Source organism: Aquarana catesbeiana, linkage group LG13, assembly GCF_042186555.1.
Source record: "Aquarana catesbeiana isolate 2022-GZ linkage group LG13, ASM4218655v1, whole genome shotgun sequence".
In the NCBI taxonomy this organism is placed as follows: domain Eukaryota; kingdom Metazoa; phylum Chordata; class Amphibia; order Anura; family Ranidae; genus Aquarana; species Aquarana catesbeiana.
Window position 1 is genome coordinate 34,180,894 of NC_133336.1, and position 17,806 is coordinate 34,198,699.

At 44.3% G+C, this 17,806-nt stretch overlaps 1 protein-coding gene across 2 annotated transcripts in view; it reads right to left on the reverse strand.

Annotated features, from left to right (window-relative positions):
- The window catches only part of STON2 (stonin 2), a 122,523-nt gene extending 114,101 nt beyond the window's left edge, over positions 1-8,422 (reverse strand). Inside the window, exon 1 of one of the 2 annotated variants that reach the window (XM_073608573.1) lies at positions 8,296-8,422. The gene's annotated coding sequence lies outside the window, so the exon portion shown is untranslated. Of the gene's footprint in view, positions 1-4,382; positions 4,533-8,295 lie in introns of those variants that run through there. The other variant, XM_073608570.1, reaches the window with a different exon arrangement.
- Between the last annotated feature and the right edge of the window lie 9,384 nt (positions 8,423-17,806).

The window sequence follows — 17,806 nt, forward strand, 5'->3', positions numbered from 1 at the left end:
TTTTGGCATAAAAGCAAAATGCTATGTGTGGTGGAAAACTAATACTGATCACAACACCCTGAACACACCATCCCCACCGTGAAACATGGTGGTGGCAGCATCATGTTGTGGGAATGCTTTTCTTCAGCGGGGAAAGGGAAGCTGGTCAGAGTTGATGGGAAGATAGATGTAGCCAAATACAAAGAAGAAGAAGAAGAAAACCTGTTAGAGACTGCAAAAGACTTGAGACTGGGGCGGAGGTTCACCTTCCAGCAGGACAACAACCCTATACATACAGCCAGAGCTACAATGGAATGGTTTAGATCAAAGCATATTCATGTGTTAGAATGGCCCAGTCACAGTCCAGACCTAAATCCAATTGAGAATCTGTGGCAAGTATTGAAAACTGCTGTTCACAAACGCTCTCCATCCAATATGACAGAGCTTGAGCTATTTTGCAAAGAAGAATGGGCAGAAATGTCACTCTCTAGATGTGCAAAGCTGTAAAAAAAATGTTAAAACCGTTTATCGTTTTCCCTGCACTTCACAATTATGTGTCACTTTGTGTTGGTCTATCACATAAAATCCATAAAAAAATACACTTAAGTTTTTGGTTGTAACATGACAAAATGTGGAAAATTTCAAGGGGTATGAACAATTTTTCAAGGCACTGTATGTGAGAAGTGTCAGAATTGGCCCGGTTGGCAAGTGGTTAACATAGGGGAAGATGTTCTGTAGTCCTCAGAGATAGTGGGGAACAATGTAACTGATAAGAGTGCAGTACAGGCAGAGACCAAAAGGGAACAAATAGAAGAAGTTCACTGTAATGCCGCGTACACACGAGCGGACTTTACGGCAGACTTTGTCCGGCGTACTTTTCAACGGACTTTCCAACGGACTTTCCGAATGAACGGACTTGCCTACACACGATCAACCAAAGTCCGACGGATACGTACGTGATGATGATGATGTACGACCGGACTAAAACAAGGAAGTCCACAGCCAGTAGCCAATAGCTGCCCTAGCGTCGGTTTTTGTCCGTCGGACTAGCATACAGACGAGCGGACTTTTCGACCGGACTCGAGTCAGTCGGACAGATTTGAAACATGTTTCATTTCTAGGTCCGTCAAACTTTTGAGAAAAAAAGTCCGCTGGAGCTCACACACGATCGAATTGTCCGACGGACTCCGGTTCGCCGGACCAAGTATGCCGTAAAGTCCGGTCCTGTGTACACGGCATTAGGGTTAAAGCGGTAGTAAATTAAAAAAAAACTTTCTCCCTGCAAGATAAAGGCATAATGTGGTAGTATGCATCGCTACTATCTCTTACTAAAAGCAGCACACTTTAGCACATTTTACACATTGTTAGTTACACATTTAACCCCTTAATTGCCCTAGATGTAAACCCCATAGGTGTGTGCAGCCTAATACATTAGGGTGTGCACCCCAAAGCTCAAACACATATGCTTGTATATATACTGGCAGTGTCAGTAGAGCAGTGGACGGTATCAGTAGGGCAGAGATTGGTATCACTAGGGCAGTGGATGGTGTCAGTAGTTTTTATTTTTATTTTTTACAATTTTATTTTTTGTATTTTTTTTTTTTACATTTTTTTTAGGAGCCGTGTTAGGGGGTTTTGGTGAAATATTAGGGGTTTAAACAGGGGAAATCTGTACCATACGGGCTGATTAGGGTGTGCCCAGGCACACCTGGCACACCCTGTGCGCACGCCTATGGTTAACCCCTTCCCAGCCAGTGCCATTAGTACAGAGACAGTGTAAAGTACTGTCACTAATCACTGCATTAGTGTCACTGGTGATGTCAGTGGAAGTTAGTCAGTCCCCACCAGCGTCAGTTAGTTTCAGATTGGTCGCTGCACTATCACAGCCCCATTATAAGTCGCTGATCGCCACCATTAGTAGTATAAAATTTTTTTTTAAATTTCCAGTATACAGTGGGGACGGAAAGTATTAAGACCCCCTTAAATTTTTCACTCTTTGTTATATTGCAGCCATTTGCTAAAATCATTTAAGTTCATTTTTTTTCCTCAATGTACACACAGCACCCCATATTGACAGAAAAACACAGAATTGTTGACATTTTTGCAGATTTATTAAAAAAGAAAAACTGAAATATCACATGGTCCTAAGTATTCAGACCCTTTGCTGTGACACTCATATATTTAACTCAGGTGCTGTCCATTTCTTCTGATCATCCTTGAGATGGTTCTACACCTTCGTTTGAGTCCAGCTGTGTTTAATTATAGTGATTGGACTTGATTAGGAAAGCCACACACCTGTCTATATAAGACCTTACAGCTCACAGTGCATGTCAGAGCAAATGAGAATCATGAGATCAAAGGAACTGCCTGAAGAGCTCAGAGACAGAATTGTGGCAAGACACAGATCTGGCCAAGGTTACAAAAAATTTCTGCTGCACTTAAGGTTCCTAAGAGCACAGTGGCCTCCATAATCCTTAAATGGAAGACGTTTGGGATGACCAGAACCCTTCCTAGAGCTGGCCGTCCGGCCAAACTGAGCTATCGGGGGAGAAGAGCCTTGGTGAGAGAGGTAAAGAAGAACCCAAAGATCACTGTGGCTGAGCTCCAGAGATGCAGTCGGGAGATGGGAGCAAGTTGTAGAAAGTCAACCATCACTGCAGCCCTCCACCAGCCGGGGCTTTATGGCAGAGTGGCCCGACGGAAGCCTCTCCTCAGTGCAAGGCACATGAAAGCCCGCATGGAGTTTGCTAGAAAACACCAGAAGACCTCCAAGATGGTGAGAAATAAGATTCTTTGGTTTGATGAGACCAAGATAGAACTTTTTGGCCTTAATTCTAAGTGGTATGTGTAGAGAAAACCAGGCACTGCTCATCACCTGTCCAATACAGTCCCAACAGTGAAGCATGGTGGTGGCAGCATCATGCTGTGGGGGTGTTTTTCAGCTGCAGGGACAGGACGACTGGTTGCAATCGAGGGAAAGATGAATGTGGCCAAGTACAGGGATATCCTGGACGACAACCTTCTCCAGAGTGCTCAGGACATCAGACGGGGCCGAAAGTTTACCTTCCAACAAGACAATGACCCTAAGCACACAGCTAAAATAACGAAGGAGGGGCTTCACAACAACTCCATGACTGTTCTTGAATGGCCCAGCCAGAGCCTTGACTTAAACCCAATTGAGCATCTCTGGAGAGACCTAAAAATGGCCGTCCACCAACGTTTACCATCCAACCTGACAGAACTGGAGAGGATCTGCAAGGAGAAATGGCAGAGGATCCCCAAATCCAGGTGTGAAAAACTTGTTGCATCTTTCCCAAAAAGACTCATGGCTGTATTAGATCAAAAGGGTGCTTCTACTAAATACTGAGCAAAGGGTCTGAATACTTAGGACCATGTGATATTTCAGTTTTTCTTTTTTAATAAATCTGCAAAAATGTCAACAATTCTGTGTTTTTCTGTCAATATGGGGTGCCGTGTGTAAATTAATGAGGAAAAAAAATGAACTTAAATGATTTTAGCAAATGGCTGCAATATAACAAAGAGTGAAAAATGTAAGGGGGTCTGAATACTTTCCGTCCCCACTGTATATACCATAGTTTGTAGGTGTTATAACTTTCAAGCAACCCAATCTTTATACATTTAGGCCTCATGCACAATGGACATTTTTACAGCTGCTGCCTTCAGGCATTTCCTCAGTCATCGAGGAAATGCTTCCTTCCACCTGCAGCAAACTCACAATATCATCTCAGCCTAGGCAAAGTTACTGATTAATGCAGGAGGACGTCTTTTAACTGTTACTGTGAACTGGGACATGTCAGGAGTTTATTCATAATGATGGTTCCACTTTCTCAAGGGGCACCAAACATTAGATGTCAGATGTCGCCATACCACAGGGAACAACCACTCAGGCCCCAGGATTGACGGTTGGGTCAACTTTAGCAGACCTCATAGTCTCTCATAGTCATTGCTAAAGAACATAATTTTTTTATCAAGTTGTTCTGGGTAAAGTTCCACTTTAAACTGTGCTATAAGAACTGCTTCAGGACACTAATTGGGACCACAAGGACACGATAGGGTAAAAGTTTAAATGCCCCAGCTAAAAATCAAAGCCTTCCTAGCATGACCATTGTGTACATATTACTAAAGCCGGATATAGCACCCCCCTCAGGACAGTGCCCTGGGTGACCACACTGGTGGCCCACAGAAAAGGTCCCCTAAGATCAGAACATTTGGGCTAATTTGAAATGATAGCAGAACATTTTGGAGTCCGACAAGTTAATCTGTAATTCTGCAGTCTCTGGGGGCTCCAGTGGGAGCAGCGACAGACCAGCATTACAAAACGAACAGCAACAATGATATCAGAGATAAATATGTCTCATGTACAATGTATACTGGTGACCTACCTGCTCTGGTATTTCTCACAGTACCAACTGTGGACAGAGATGAAGGGTGCAGGGGAGTTAAAAATCGAGGAGTATAGGGGGAAGAGATCAGGGCGTGCAGGGGTGAAGAGAGATCAGGGGGTGCAGGGGAGAGATATTTTGGGGGGGGGCAAGGGAGTGAAAGAGATCAGGGGGTGCAGGGGAGAGATATTTTGGGGGGGGGGGGGGGGGGGGCAAGGGAGTGAAAGAGATCAGGGGGTGCAGGAGAAAGAGATCAGAGAGTGCATCAGAGGGTGAAGGAGAGACAGATCAGGAGGCGCAGGAGAGCGAGATTAGGGGGTGCAAGGAAGAGAGATCAGGGGTGAAATTATTTTGGAGGGGGGCAAGGGAAAGAAATCAAGAGGTGCAGGAGAGAGAGAGAACGGGGTGCAGGAAAGATAGATCAAGGGGTGCAAGAGAGAGAGATCAGGGGGTGCAGAGGAGAGAGATCAGAGAGTGAAGGAGAGAAATAAATTGGGAGGGGGCAAGGGAAAGAGATGAAGGGCTGCAGGAGAGAGAGAGAGATCAGGGGGTGCAGGGGAGAGAGATCGGGGGTCGCAGGGGAGATAATTCAAGAGAGGCAAGGGGGAGAGATCAGGTGGTGCAGATGAGAGATCAGAAGGTATAGGAAGACAGTGATTAGAGGGTGCGGGGTTTATATTGAGGGGTATCAGGTGTGCAGGGGAGATATAGATCAGTGATGTTGGGGAGATAGAGATCAGTGAGTGTAGGGGTGAAAGATATCAGGGAGATGCAGGGCAGATAAAGATCAGAAGAGGGTAAAGTAATGAGGGGGTGCAGAGAAGGCAGGTGTTTGGGGTGCTGGGGACCAGGGATCGGCAGTGAGAAAGAAAGGCAACAGTAGTTGGGGGGTGCAGGCAGCAAGTAGTCAGAGTTGCACCAAGCAGAAGGCAATGTAGTCAGCAAGAACCATGTAATACAGGAAAGGAGAATCAGTTTTCAGGGGTTCAGGAGTGCCGAGAATCACAGGGTGACAGAAGATCCACTGGTGAGATTGTGCAGGGCAGCCAGTGTTCAGGGTGGCATGGAGCAGGAGAGAGAAGGGCTTAGGAGATGCAGAGATCAGGGTTTCAGAAGATGCAGAAATCAGGGAGAGCAGGGGATACAGTGACCAGAAGTGAAGGGGATCCAGGGATCAAAGGTGCAGTAAATCCAGTCATCAGGGGGTGCAGGGGATCCAGTGATCAGGGGGTACAGGGGATCCAGTGATCAGGGGGTGCAGGGGATCCAGTGATCAGTGGGTACAGGGGATCCAGTGATCAGGGGATGCAGGGGATCCAGTGATCAGGGGGTACAGGGGATCCAGTGATCAGGGGATGCAGGGGATCCAGAGATCAGGGGGTACAGGGGATCCAGTGATCAGGGGGTACAGGGGATCCAGTGATCAGGAGGTACAGGGCAGTAAGGGATCACAAGGTGGATGAAGCTCAGAAGATCTTCTGAACTGCAGATCCAGGGACAGATGGCTTCTGAGTGAGATGGGAAAATGAAAGACCCACCCCACTGCCCCAGACTGCCTCCTGATTGGTCGCTCAACAACATCTGGACTGCAGTTAACTCTTGGCTGGCTGTGTATGAGCTGGGAGCGAGGCAACTTTGCATAAAGTTTTCTCTTCTGCCATCAGTATGTGCAATATTTTTACTATTATACAATATCCCCTTCTACAACCTCCCCGGCCAACACCAGATGTAATATCCTCTGCAGAGAGACACTCATATCTTACAACACTGGACGGTGTATGACAACACGTAGGAGAACAGTATATTCTACCTTATAGGAGGTTATGTTGGAAGATATGATCTTGCCATAGTGGGTGCAATCAGAAAAGCAGAGGGAAGGTCAGGAAAAGAGTATTTTCTACCTTTTGGAGGGTCATGTTGGAGGAATGATATCCCGGTGGTGGGCATAATCGGAGAGGTAGAGAGAAGGTTGGGAGAAGAGTAGTTTCTACCTTATGGAGGGTCATGTTGGAGGTATGATATCCCGGTGGTGGGCATAATCAGAGAGGTAGAGAGAAGGTTGGGAGAAGAGTAGTTTCTACCTTATGGAGGGTCATGTTGGAGGTGTGATATCTTGGTGGTGGGCATAATCAGAAAGGTAGAAGGTCTGTAGTAGAGTAGTTTCTATCTAATGAAGGGCCATGTGGAAGGTGTGATATGCCAGTGGTGGGCTTAATTGGAAAAGTAGAGAGAAGGTCAGGAGAAGAGTAGTTTCTACTTTATGGAAACTGATGTTGGAGGTGTGATATTCCAGTGGTGGGCTTATTTGGAAAAGTAGAGATAAGGTCAGGAGAAGAGTAGTCTCTACTTTATGGAAACTCATGCTAGTGGTGTGATATTCCAGTGGTGAGTGTAATCAGAAAGGTAGAGAGAAGGTCAGGAGAAGAGTAGTTTCTATTTTATGGAAACTCATGTTGGAGGTGTGATATTCCAGTGGTGAGTGTAATCAGAAAGGTAAAGAGAAGGTCAGGAGAAGAGTAGTTTCTACCTAATTGAGGGTCATGTTGGAAGTGTGATATCCTGGTGGTAGGTGTAATCTGAAAGATAGAGAATAGGCCAGGAAAAGAGAATTTTCTACCTTATGCAGGGTCATGTTGGAAAATGTGATATCCCCCTAGTGGGCTTAATCAGAAAGATAGAGAGAAGGTCAGGAAAAGAGTAGTATCTACTTCATGAATGGTCATAGAAAAGAAGTTGACACCTCGCTACCCAATAAAAAGAGCAATTTACCACACACCTCATCCAGTCTTTGTTATAGCCCATCAGTGTTCAAAGACCATCACATTAAATTACTTCAACAATTGACCCATTTCAAACCCAGAAGATTTATCCTGCTACCACAAACTTATAGCAGAAGAACTACGAACACGTTGGGGACAATCCCTGGAATCAGAGTGTAAATCATTCAACAACAACAACAAAAATGATAGCTTAATCTGAAAAAAAAAGTAACTTTGTGTTTTATTTAATTTATAAAGCACCCTCCTCTTTTGAGGAAACCTTTGGGTTCAGCATGTAAGGCTGGGTTCACACATATGCAAATTGGATGCAGGCTTCCCCATGTCTGTGGCGGCCGCGGTCCAGATTGAAAAAGGGTTCGGTGGGTCTTTGGGTCTGGTTCAGGTGCGAATTCAGGCTAAAATTCAGACCTAAATTGCACCTGAACCGGTGTACAGGAACGCACTGGACTCCAGGCATGAACCTGCGGCCGCACATGTGAACACGGCCTACAGCATTCAGCAGCAACAGAAATTTAAGCTTCTCAGATAATAGTAGCTTTCTCTTGTGCACAATGTGTAACAAACACTCTCCTGGAGGGCTCGTTCACACCATAAGGTGCACCCAATTGCGCTTTGCTTGTGCGTTCGCCGCATGTTTAGGTATAGCCCATTCATTTAATTATGCTTCCCTTCAGGCGTGGAACAGGAAAAAACAGTGCAAGGACGTTTTTTCCACCGTGCTGCACCAAACCACATAATTCTGAGGTTTTGGTGGCCAGGAACGTATGTACATTTGCCAGATGTGTGGGGGTGCCAGTAAGAAATAATGGTACCCGCGTGTGTCTGCAGAAAGAAGCCTGTTTTTATGCAGTGCCAGAAAATGCACAATTTTGTGCAATGCTCCTGCAACCACACCTGGTGTAAGCAAGCCCTAAGGGAATCTGTAGATCAAAAGATTGTTAAAAAGATACAGTTCAGTTTCTTAAATAATCAATTTTATGTTCATATACTGGATATAAAAGATTCTCAGTTCACCTGCATTTGTTACCAACTCCCTGGCCTCCTTATCAGCTAGAGGGAGATGCACCACTGCACCCAGCATGTCTTGGAAAAGCAAAGGACAAAATCCAATTATTTGCAGACAGTGAGCTTACCTCTGGAGAAGTTCAGTTTTTATAACCAGATACCCCTCACTCCAAAATCCACTGATTGGGGTAGCACAATGCCCAGCGTGTCTTTCTCTATGATAGAAAAAAAGGGAGCCTTAGATCTCCTTCACATTTGCGGTAACACTTACTGCACTCTGAAAAGTGATCCACGGTGGATAACTTTTCTAGGATGGTATAGCAGCTACTGACAGGCATTCAGGAAGCACTATTGACTCACCTCTGACATCACTGTGGGAGGGCTCTACCTAAAAGGGGCCTTACACCTAGGGGTTGATTTACTAAAGGCAAATAGACGGTGCACTTTGTAAAGTGCAGTTGCACTCTGTAAGAGCAGTTGCTACAAAGCTGAGTAAATGAGCAGGAGCTCTGATGACTTCCATCATCCAATCACGTGCAAGCAAAAAAGCGGCTTTTTTATTTTCCTTGCATGATTGGGTATTCTTTGCAAAGTGAAGTTGTACCTAATTTACTAAGCTCTGGAGCAAGTGAACAGTCTATGTTCCTTTAGTAAATCAATCCCCTAGTGTCGCTACCTGCTGTACCAGACACTATTCTGGTATAGAGACACCTAGTGGCAAAAGTGGCTAACTGCATCTGCCTACACTGACATCTGTTTTTTTTTTTTTTGCTTAAAGTGAAAGCAAAGGCAAAACCTAACACTAAACCTACTCTCAGCCACATTCTAAGTCTAATCTTTCTAGCCCTGTAAAGAAAAAAATTGCTTTACTTACCTGTTCTGCAGCCACTCTGGACCAGTCTCCAGCGGTGTCCTCTGTGTACAGGATACAACCAACAACGGCTGGGAAATGCCTGGGAAGTGACTTCACTCATAGAGTTACTATGGGGCTCTTGTCAGCTGCCTCTCCTACACGGGCCTACATACCGAAGCTGCTGCTAACAGCTCAGAAGTGGGACCAGCCTGGAACGGCTGCAGAACTGGCAAGTATAGAACTTAGGCATAGAATGTGGCTGAGAGTAGGTTTAGAGTTAGTTTGGTTATGACTTTACTTCCACTTTAAGTGGGACTGTGCAAAGGATTTGGCTTGCGGTTGCAAAAAGTATTGGGATGCCTGCCTGCCTTTACACGCACATAAACTTTTTTTTTTTTAAATCAGATCGTTTTTATTGAAAACTTTTATGACAAACACTTAAGACATCAAGTTGAGAAGCGTTGTACACTAATAAGGGTATACAAAGCAGTGGTGGCCCATGCACTGTGGGCGCACGGGCGCCGCCCTCCCATCCATGCGTCCGGCCCCTTTCAGGACGCCGGACGCATGGATTCCTATGGCGGGGGTGGGAGGGGGTGGTCCTTTTTGAAGCACCTGATTAGAGCGAGAGGCTCTAATAGGCTTACAAATTGTGTGACGATAGCGAATAAATTTTCGATATTTTCACACTAACCTTCCTCCCCGCCAATCAGGAGGCAGGGCGTCAGACCTGTTTCCTGATTGGCCAAAGAGCCAGGCCACCCTATTGGATGCCTGGCACTTAGGAAGAGGAGCGGAGGAGACACACGCTTTGGTGCATTGGAGAGGAGCTGCTGCGGTAAGTCCCCACGGCTCTGTCAGAGCCACGCACGGGGGTGTTGGGGGTGCTGCCAGAGCCGTGAGCCCCACGAGTTGGGGGGTCGGTGGGAAGGGTGGCTGAATATGATGGGCACAAGTGTCTGCATTTGATGGGCACAAGTGGCTGCATATACTGGGCACAAGTGGCTGCATTTGACGGGCACAATTGGCTGCATTTGATGGACACAAGCGGCTGCATATGATGGGCACAAGTGGCTACATATACTGGGCACAAGTGGCTGCATTTGACGGGCACAAATGGCTGCATTTGATGGGCACAAGTGGCTGCATTTTATGGGCACAAGCGGCTGCATATGATGGGCACAAGTGGCTGCATATGATGGGCACAATTGGCTGCATATAATGACTGCATATGATGGTCACAAGTGGCTGCATATGATGGACACAAGTGGCTGCATATGACGGGCACAAGTGGCTGTTTGATGGGCACAACTGGCTGCATATGATGGGCACACGTGGCTGCGTATGATGGGCACAGTGGCTTCAATTGATGGACACAGTGAGGCTGCAATTGATAGGGGGGGTTCAGTATTTTTCAGTTTGTTTGCGCCCCCCCAAAAATTTTGAGCACCAGCCGCCACGGATACAAAGTCAACAGTATGAGTGTTATATAACATTGTGCAATAAACGGTTATCCAGAAAAGTTTCTTGTAGTCATTTTTTAGTATTCATACACCTTACACAACAATAAACATTACAAATAAAGACCTAGATATACCTCCAGGCATATGTTGACCATTTTGGGTGTGTTTCCACTTCTTTTATGTCCCTATCCTTGTTCCCAGAGGTAAAAAGAAAGAAAAAGAAAAGAAAAAGAAACCCCAGGGAGCAAGAAGAAGTACCTTCAAAACCCTACAAACTGGGTTGCGTATTAACATCTCAAAAAATAACAAAAAAAATGGAATCCAACAGAAACAAAAATCATATAACTAAGGTAACCACTGCATGTCACGTCTGCTTCAGCATATAGTTATAGGACTATATGACCTTGTGTACATCAATTATAGGTTGATAGTCAGTTAGTGCAATCCTTATCAAGTAGTTTAGATTACAGCAAAGTAGAAGAATTGCTTCCTTCTAAAATTCTATTTTGGACCAGTTGTAATGGGGCCAATCCAGGATTATCCAACCAGGCATCCCAAATATGTTCAAATTTAAATGGGCTTCCCCTGTGTGCATAAGTTAGTTTCTCTCGTATGATGACTGCATTGATGGCCGCAACCCATTCCCTATGCTGCGGAAGTATAGTAGAGAGCAATTTTGGTGCTATAAGTTTTCTAACAATTATTATTATTAAGGTACTTATATAGCGCCATCAATTTACGCAGCGCTTTATATTATACATTTATATTATATGTTATGCCGGCCAGTCAAGTTCCTCCACCCCAAACTCGCTCATCCATGTCTTTATGGACCTTCCTTTGTGCACTGGTGTGCAGTCATGTTGGAACAGGAAGGGGCCATCCTCATACTGTTCCCATAAAATTGGGAGCATGAAATTGTCCAAAATGTCTTGGTATGCTGACGCCTTAAGAGTTCTTTTCACTGGAACTAAGGGGCCAAGCCCAACCCCTGAAAAACAACCCCACACCATAATCCCCCCTCCACCAAATGATTTGGGCCAGTGCACAAAGCAAGGTCCATCAAAACATGGATGAGCGAGCTTGGGATGGAGGAACTTGACTTGCCTGCACAGAGTCCTGACCTCAACCTGATAGAACACCATTGGGATGAATTAGAGCGGAGACTGCGAGCCAGGCCTTCTCGTCCAACATCAGTGCCTGACCTCACAAATGCGCTTCTGGAAGAATGGTCAAACATTCCCATAGACACACTCCTAAACCTTGTGGACAGCCTTCCCAGAAGATTTGGAGTTGTTATAGCTGCAAAGGGTGGGCTAACTCAATATTGAAACCTACAGACTAAGGCCCCTTATACACACTATTAGATTTTCTGCAGATTTTTGGCTTCAGATTTACCAAAACCATGTACTGTAGTGCAAGGGCCTGCCTGATTGCATACAAATTGAAACTCTTAAGGTTTGACCTCATACAGGTATTATATGGTTTTGGTAAATCTGCATCTAAAAAAAAAAAAAAAAAATCCAATAGTGTGTATGGGGTCTAAGACTGGGATGCCATTAAAGTTCATGTGCACGTAAAGGTAGGCGTCCCAATACTTTTGGCAATATAGTGTATATATAAAAATACTGTATATAGAGAAAGGTGAGAGTAGTCAGACAGGAAGGTTTCTAAGAATTTGCAGCACAGTCATCCTTGCAATTAGTTTGGAGGAAAAGTAGTGATTGGCACGGAACACCCATCCAGGCCAGCTGTATCTTCCCCTGAGACAGGATGGTCGGGCTTCTCTACATATTAGGCAATATTAGCACATTGGGGTATTTTATTGTTCTGTTGCCAAGAACAATGTCATTCTGCTGTAAAAAAAAAAAAAAAAAAAAAAAGGAGTTTAGTTTGTTGGGCCTCATAAGTTGTTGTCACCTTTTCCCTTTTCTGTAAGACATCAGCCCCCACCTGTCCCCCCGGGGTCCCACTGTCCGCGGCTGGAGGTCACATCACAGAGGAATACTTCCCATTGTAGAGTGTCTATGTGAGGAGTCATTGTGGTTGCCATTGTGTTGCAATCCTGACTCTTGTCTTTCTCTAATGAAAGCCATAAAATGAACACAAACTAAACTCTGCAACTTCTGCAGTCATTTATACTGTGACATGTCGCCATCTAATGGTAGACTTTCTGAACTGCAGCAAAACAAAATGTAACATATTGCAGCTTTATATGGCGGTTGTTTTTGTTTAATTTTATTCTATTAAATCCCGCCCCTCCCCTTTATTTTTACCTAGTTATCTTGGCAGTAACACACTTCCCATTCTCGGGTGGCTTCACTCTTTGAAACAGCAGAGTCAGCTTTGGATGGCAGCTTTGTCAGCCTGTGGAGAGGGTGGTGTTAGATTAAGCAGCACATTTAGATGGACTTGACCTACAAATTAAAGCTGAACTCCAGTTGACACTTTTTTGGGATAAAGGTTTTAGGTAAATGTATAAAAGCTGACCATTGTCAGGATACATTACATTGGAGTAGGGCACATTACATGGGAGCAGGGAACCTTACATGACAGCAGGGCATGTTACATGGGAGCAGGACATGTTACATAGGGCATGGGAACCTTACATGAGAGCAGGGCATGTTACATGGGAGCAGGACATGTTACATAGGGGCATGGGAACCTTACATGAGAGCAGGGCATGTTACATGTGAGCAGGACATGTTACATAGGGGCATGGGAACCTTACATGAGAGCAGGGCATGTTACATAGGAGCAGGACATGTTACATGGGGGCATGGGAACCTTACATGAGAGCAGGGGAGGTTATAAAGTTATAAGGGAATGCCCACTTCTCCTCCTCTCCCCCCTGCAGGCATTCAGCGGCTGCAGGAGGGAAATGGAGGGGATCGTTTCTTCTTCATTCTTATATTTTGCCGCCCCCCCCCCCATCCTGCTGCCCCCCCCCCTTGTGCCCCCACAGCTCTCCCAGATACTCCACACCCCTCTCCTGCTGGCTGCTGCAGGGGTTGCTGTCAGGATGGAGAGAAGGGAAGGAGTAGGTAAATATGTCTTATACCAGCCCCTTCCTTGTCTGAATGGACAGAGTCATTGATCGGTACCTGTCTGAGTCGGTGACTCTGTCCATTCATAACTGATGCATATTAAACAGTGTTTGTAAATTAAAAAGAAGCGATTCCTGTCCATTCATTACATGTAGCTGAAGTTGCAGATTGAGGGCTCAGAGGTCTATTTCGACCCCTGATAGCTCACCAAAGCCCCACAATGGGGCTATTAAAAATGTTATATATATATATATATATATATATATATATATATATATATAAAAGAGAAGTGCCCCAGCCAGTGTCATACTGAGTGCGGAATGAGGACGAAGACAAAGCACAGGATCCCCCGTCATGGATGGTGTATGGTGTGTCTGAGCAGAGGCCAGCTCTGTGCCCCGCTGGAGGCTCTCCTCCCCTGTCCAGCCCCAAAAGAGCCGCCCCAGATACCCCTGAAGCCCCCCCCCCCCCGCCGACCAGTTCGGGAACCCGGAGGTCGGTGAAGCGGGCGCGGTCCAGCCTGACCCGCCCTGTGAGCATAGCGTACATGGAGCGGAGCCACAGCCTGGGATGGGGGTTGGGAGGAGGCAGGGAAGAGGGAGAGCAGGAGGGAGGCCGAGTCGGGTCTGGAGAGTTCATTGTATAAATGTCTGTCTGATATTGGAAGGAGGCATTCAACTATTCAGGGGCATTGTAGCTTTCATGGAGTATATCCCACAGCACACTATGCCCTCTTCAAGTTATTTCAGCAATCACTGTAAAAAGGGCAACCCCTAGACTGTTCATCAAGCCAGAAGAGTGATTGTTGCGGTGTGCCTGGCTGCTGTTGCACTAATCAGGGAAAGTAACCTGTGGCAAATTCAGCGATCCTTGTGAGGGTGAGCTCTACACGATTGCACTTGATGTTGTTTATTCTCAAGGATCTGTTACCAATTATATAGTATAATAGATGAAGGAAAAATCTTTGCGGTCACTGTGGCAGACAAAAAAAAACAAGAACACCAACGCGTTTCACACAGACAATTCTTGCTTATTCATGAATAAGCACGAATTGTCAGTGTGAAACACGTCAACAGCGTTCCTGTTTTTTGTCTGGCACGGTAAAAATAAAGATTTTTCAAATCTTTGATTCCGTTGTGGTGTGCGGCCTTCCCTTTTCCTTCATCTGTATATTCACGGTGGCGATCCGGGGCCAGCACCTGCAGCGGTCAGCAGCTCATCAATTGCCTGAGCGGTGTGCACATTATGGTTGGACTATATAGTAGATTACCTTTCATTGTAGCATATTGCGCTGTTTCATTATAGAACGTTTATACTTTTAGTTCCATTTGTTGTCCTATGCAATGTTCAATATGGTTGCATTATTCCTCATAAGTAAGGAAGGGTAATGTAAAGATACAACCAAATACTCTGTTGGTCTAATGTAGCAAGACAGAAAATAATGATCCAAAATTTCAGAGAAAGCAGACTTCCAAAAATATTCTTTATTAATTAAAAATATATAGGTAAAACATACAATGAGTGTATTCTTCACATAACATTAATCTGGCATGATAAATTTACAAAGACATTTGGGAAAGACAGAACAAGATGTAAAAAAATAAAATATAAAATACTCAGCTTTTAGTCACGACATGTAAAAATAAAATCTGCAGGCTTACTCCAAACATTAAAGTATTGATGTGAAATAGAAGGTCTTTGATGTTAAAGATGTGCAATGAGAGAGAAAATGTAAAAGCCAAATCCACCCAAAGTTGATATTTCACGGTTGGATGGGTATTGGAGGGTTTAGAACCCTGCCAGATGCTCACATCCCTCCAGGCCTCCCACAAGCAGATTTGCTCAATTGATGTTGCGGGTATGTTCAACGCAATATTAACGGAAAAAAAAAAAAAAAAAAAGAGGGTACCTGCAATGATATTGCTCAGAGCGATCCCTTTCCTCCCCTTTGGTGGTCCCCTGCCAGTGATGTCTGCTCCTCCTTCTTTTTAATGCCCCCTTAAACAAGACGAGCGGTATGGGGAGCACTGGTGTGACATGTATGTGAGCGCTATTTTTGTGCAATAGTATGCCTTGAATGGGCTGCCCTATGCGCTCCCAAGTAGCTTCTGCACAATTTTTGGTGTCTGCCGAGTTTGGGGGTTCCCTTAAGAAAAAATGGCACCATAATCACAATGCGAAGAAAGGTGTGAATGAAAAGATCCAGCAATGGTACTCTTCAAGGAGGTTCTACAAAAACACAAAGTTCCTCACTGAATCGCAATGGGGGACTTTGTGTTTGTATTCCATGTTTGGGCAGCTCTGTGGTGCTCAAGTTTTGTCCTCTTAGCTGCGAAGGATTGTGTTCCACTAATTTTATCTGAGTATCATTTCTATAGTGCCTGAATATTTTGTTTGTTTCAAGGAGGTGCTATTTAAACCTTTTCCAATAAAGTCTACGGTGTGAAGGACACGTCCCCCGGTGGACATAATCAAGTCACCCTGGGCTCATAAAATTATTTTGCAGAGACTCTATATGTAGTGATGTTCTCGGCAGCTTTCATTCTAGTTGAATCATGGGTTCTAGACATGTGCACACTGAAATATTTTGTTTTCGGAATTTCGTTTTCATCCGAAAAATAAATTTATTTAGTTACTCCCGAAATTCGTTTTTATTTATTTTGTTTCGAAAAAAAAAAAAAAATTAATTTGTCCGAAAATCCGATATAATTAAGGTCGAATCTGTCATTGAAGGCTTATGGTGTCTGTCGAATGTTCTAAGAAGATTCGACGGAGCAGCTAAACTGTACGATGCCGCAATCGTACATTTCTGGTCGAATGTTCCGCCTACAAGCTATAGTAGAATTCTAATGTTGTATGACACTAGTAATAATTATATTTATTAATTATTACTAGTCAACCAACTTTAGAATTCATCTATAGCCTATGGGCGGAGCATAAATGTCTGCTCGCGGTGACTGCTTAGTCAAATCTTTATGTCGAATCTTTTCTCTCTATGTTGAATAATCTTGGACTAATAGAGCTAAGGTTAGACACATTCGACCACAGGTTCGATGGACACAGATCGCTATTGTCAGCGTCATGTCGAATCTCCTATCTATATCGAACTGTTGTTGCAACGAAAAGGAAAATAAAGCATTTGTTTATGTCGGATCTTTCGGTTTTTGGATTCTGCACGTTCGTTATCGTTTGGTAAAACGATAACGAAAATACCCGAAATTTGGACGAAAATGCATTCGGACGAAAACTAATGCACATGTCTAATGGGTTCTTTGCTTCCCCTATTCTGAAGGCCTCATGGAAAAGTGTATGTGTACAACATTGTTTAAGGGGAAAAAAAGCAGCCAAGAGTGGGGGCAACCTGGACTTGGGTTTGGCAGAAAACCCAGTAAGTGATGACATCTGTAGCAATGGGTAGAGTTGGGAACTCCAAAAAAAAAAATCTGACCTTGGGGGGCTACAGAGACCAGCATCCACTAGGCGATTCGAGCACTGAACTATCAGTTTTGGGGTGGAATGGACTTTTGTGTAACGTCAAAATTTCTCAAATACTATTGAAGACTTATAAATAGAAATATATTTATATATATGTACATACATACATCACAGCACTACAAAAGGAACATTAAGGCTTTCTGTACAGATATATTAATTCACATTACCTTTAGTAATATAATATTTCTGTAATAAATTTTGTAAGAAGCTGCAAAACTATACAGACAACAATACACATTCAATTTTAAATTTGTTTCCCAGCATGCTTTGAGACAAACAAAGGTCCAGGCAAACGTGTAAAGAAAATACAATTTGCAATAGTTGTACCACTATAGGTGTACCTGCATTAATAACAGCTATATTTAAAGGCCAACTGCAGTCAACGCTTTTGTACTGAGTAGGGAAGAGTCAGAACCTCTGTCAGGTTTTTATTGGTGGTCCATGTTCCCCTTCTAGAGAGAATTTACAACACGTATTGTCAAATCTGGATTTGATGGGAAATCTCCCCAACGCAGCGGCAGGCATACGTTGCACTGTTAGCAGTGCCTCTTTCCTCATTGGCTCACTGACTTTGACAGCAGCGGGAGCCAATGGCGCTTTTCTGCTGTCTCAGCCAATGAGGAAGGAGAGTGCTGGACAGCCAAATCTCTCGTGCAACATCGCCGGATCGAGATGGGGTGCTGAGGGGGGCTGCTGCACACAGAAGGCTTTTTATCTTAATACATAAAATGCAATAGGATAAAAAAATAAAAAAAACACTTCTGCCTTTACAACCCCTTTAACA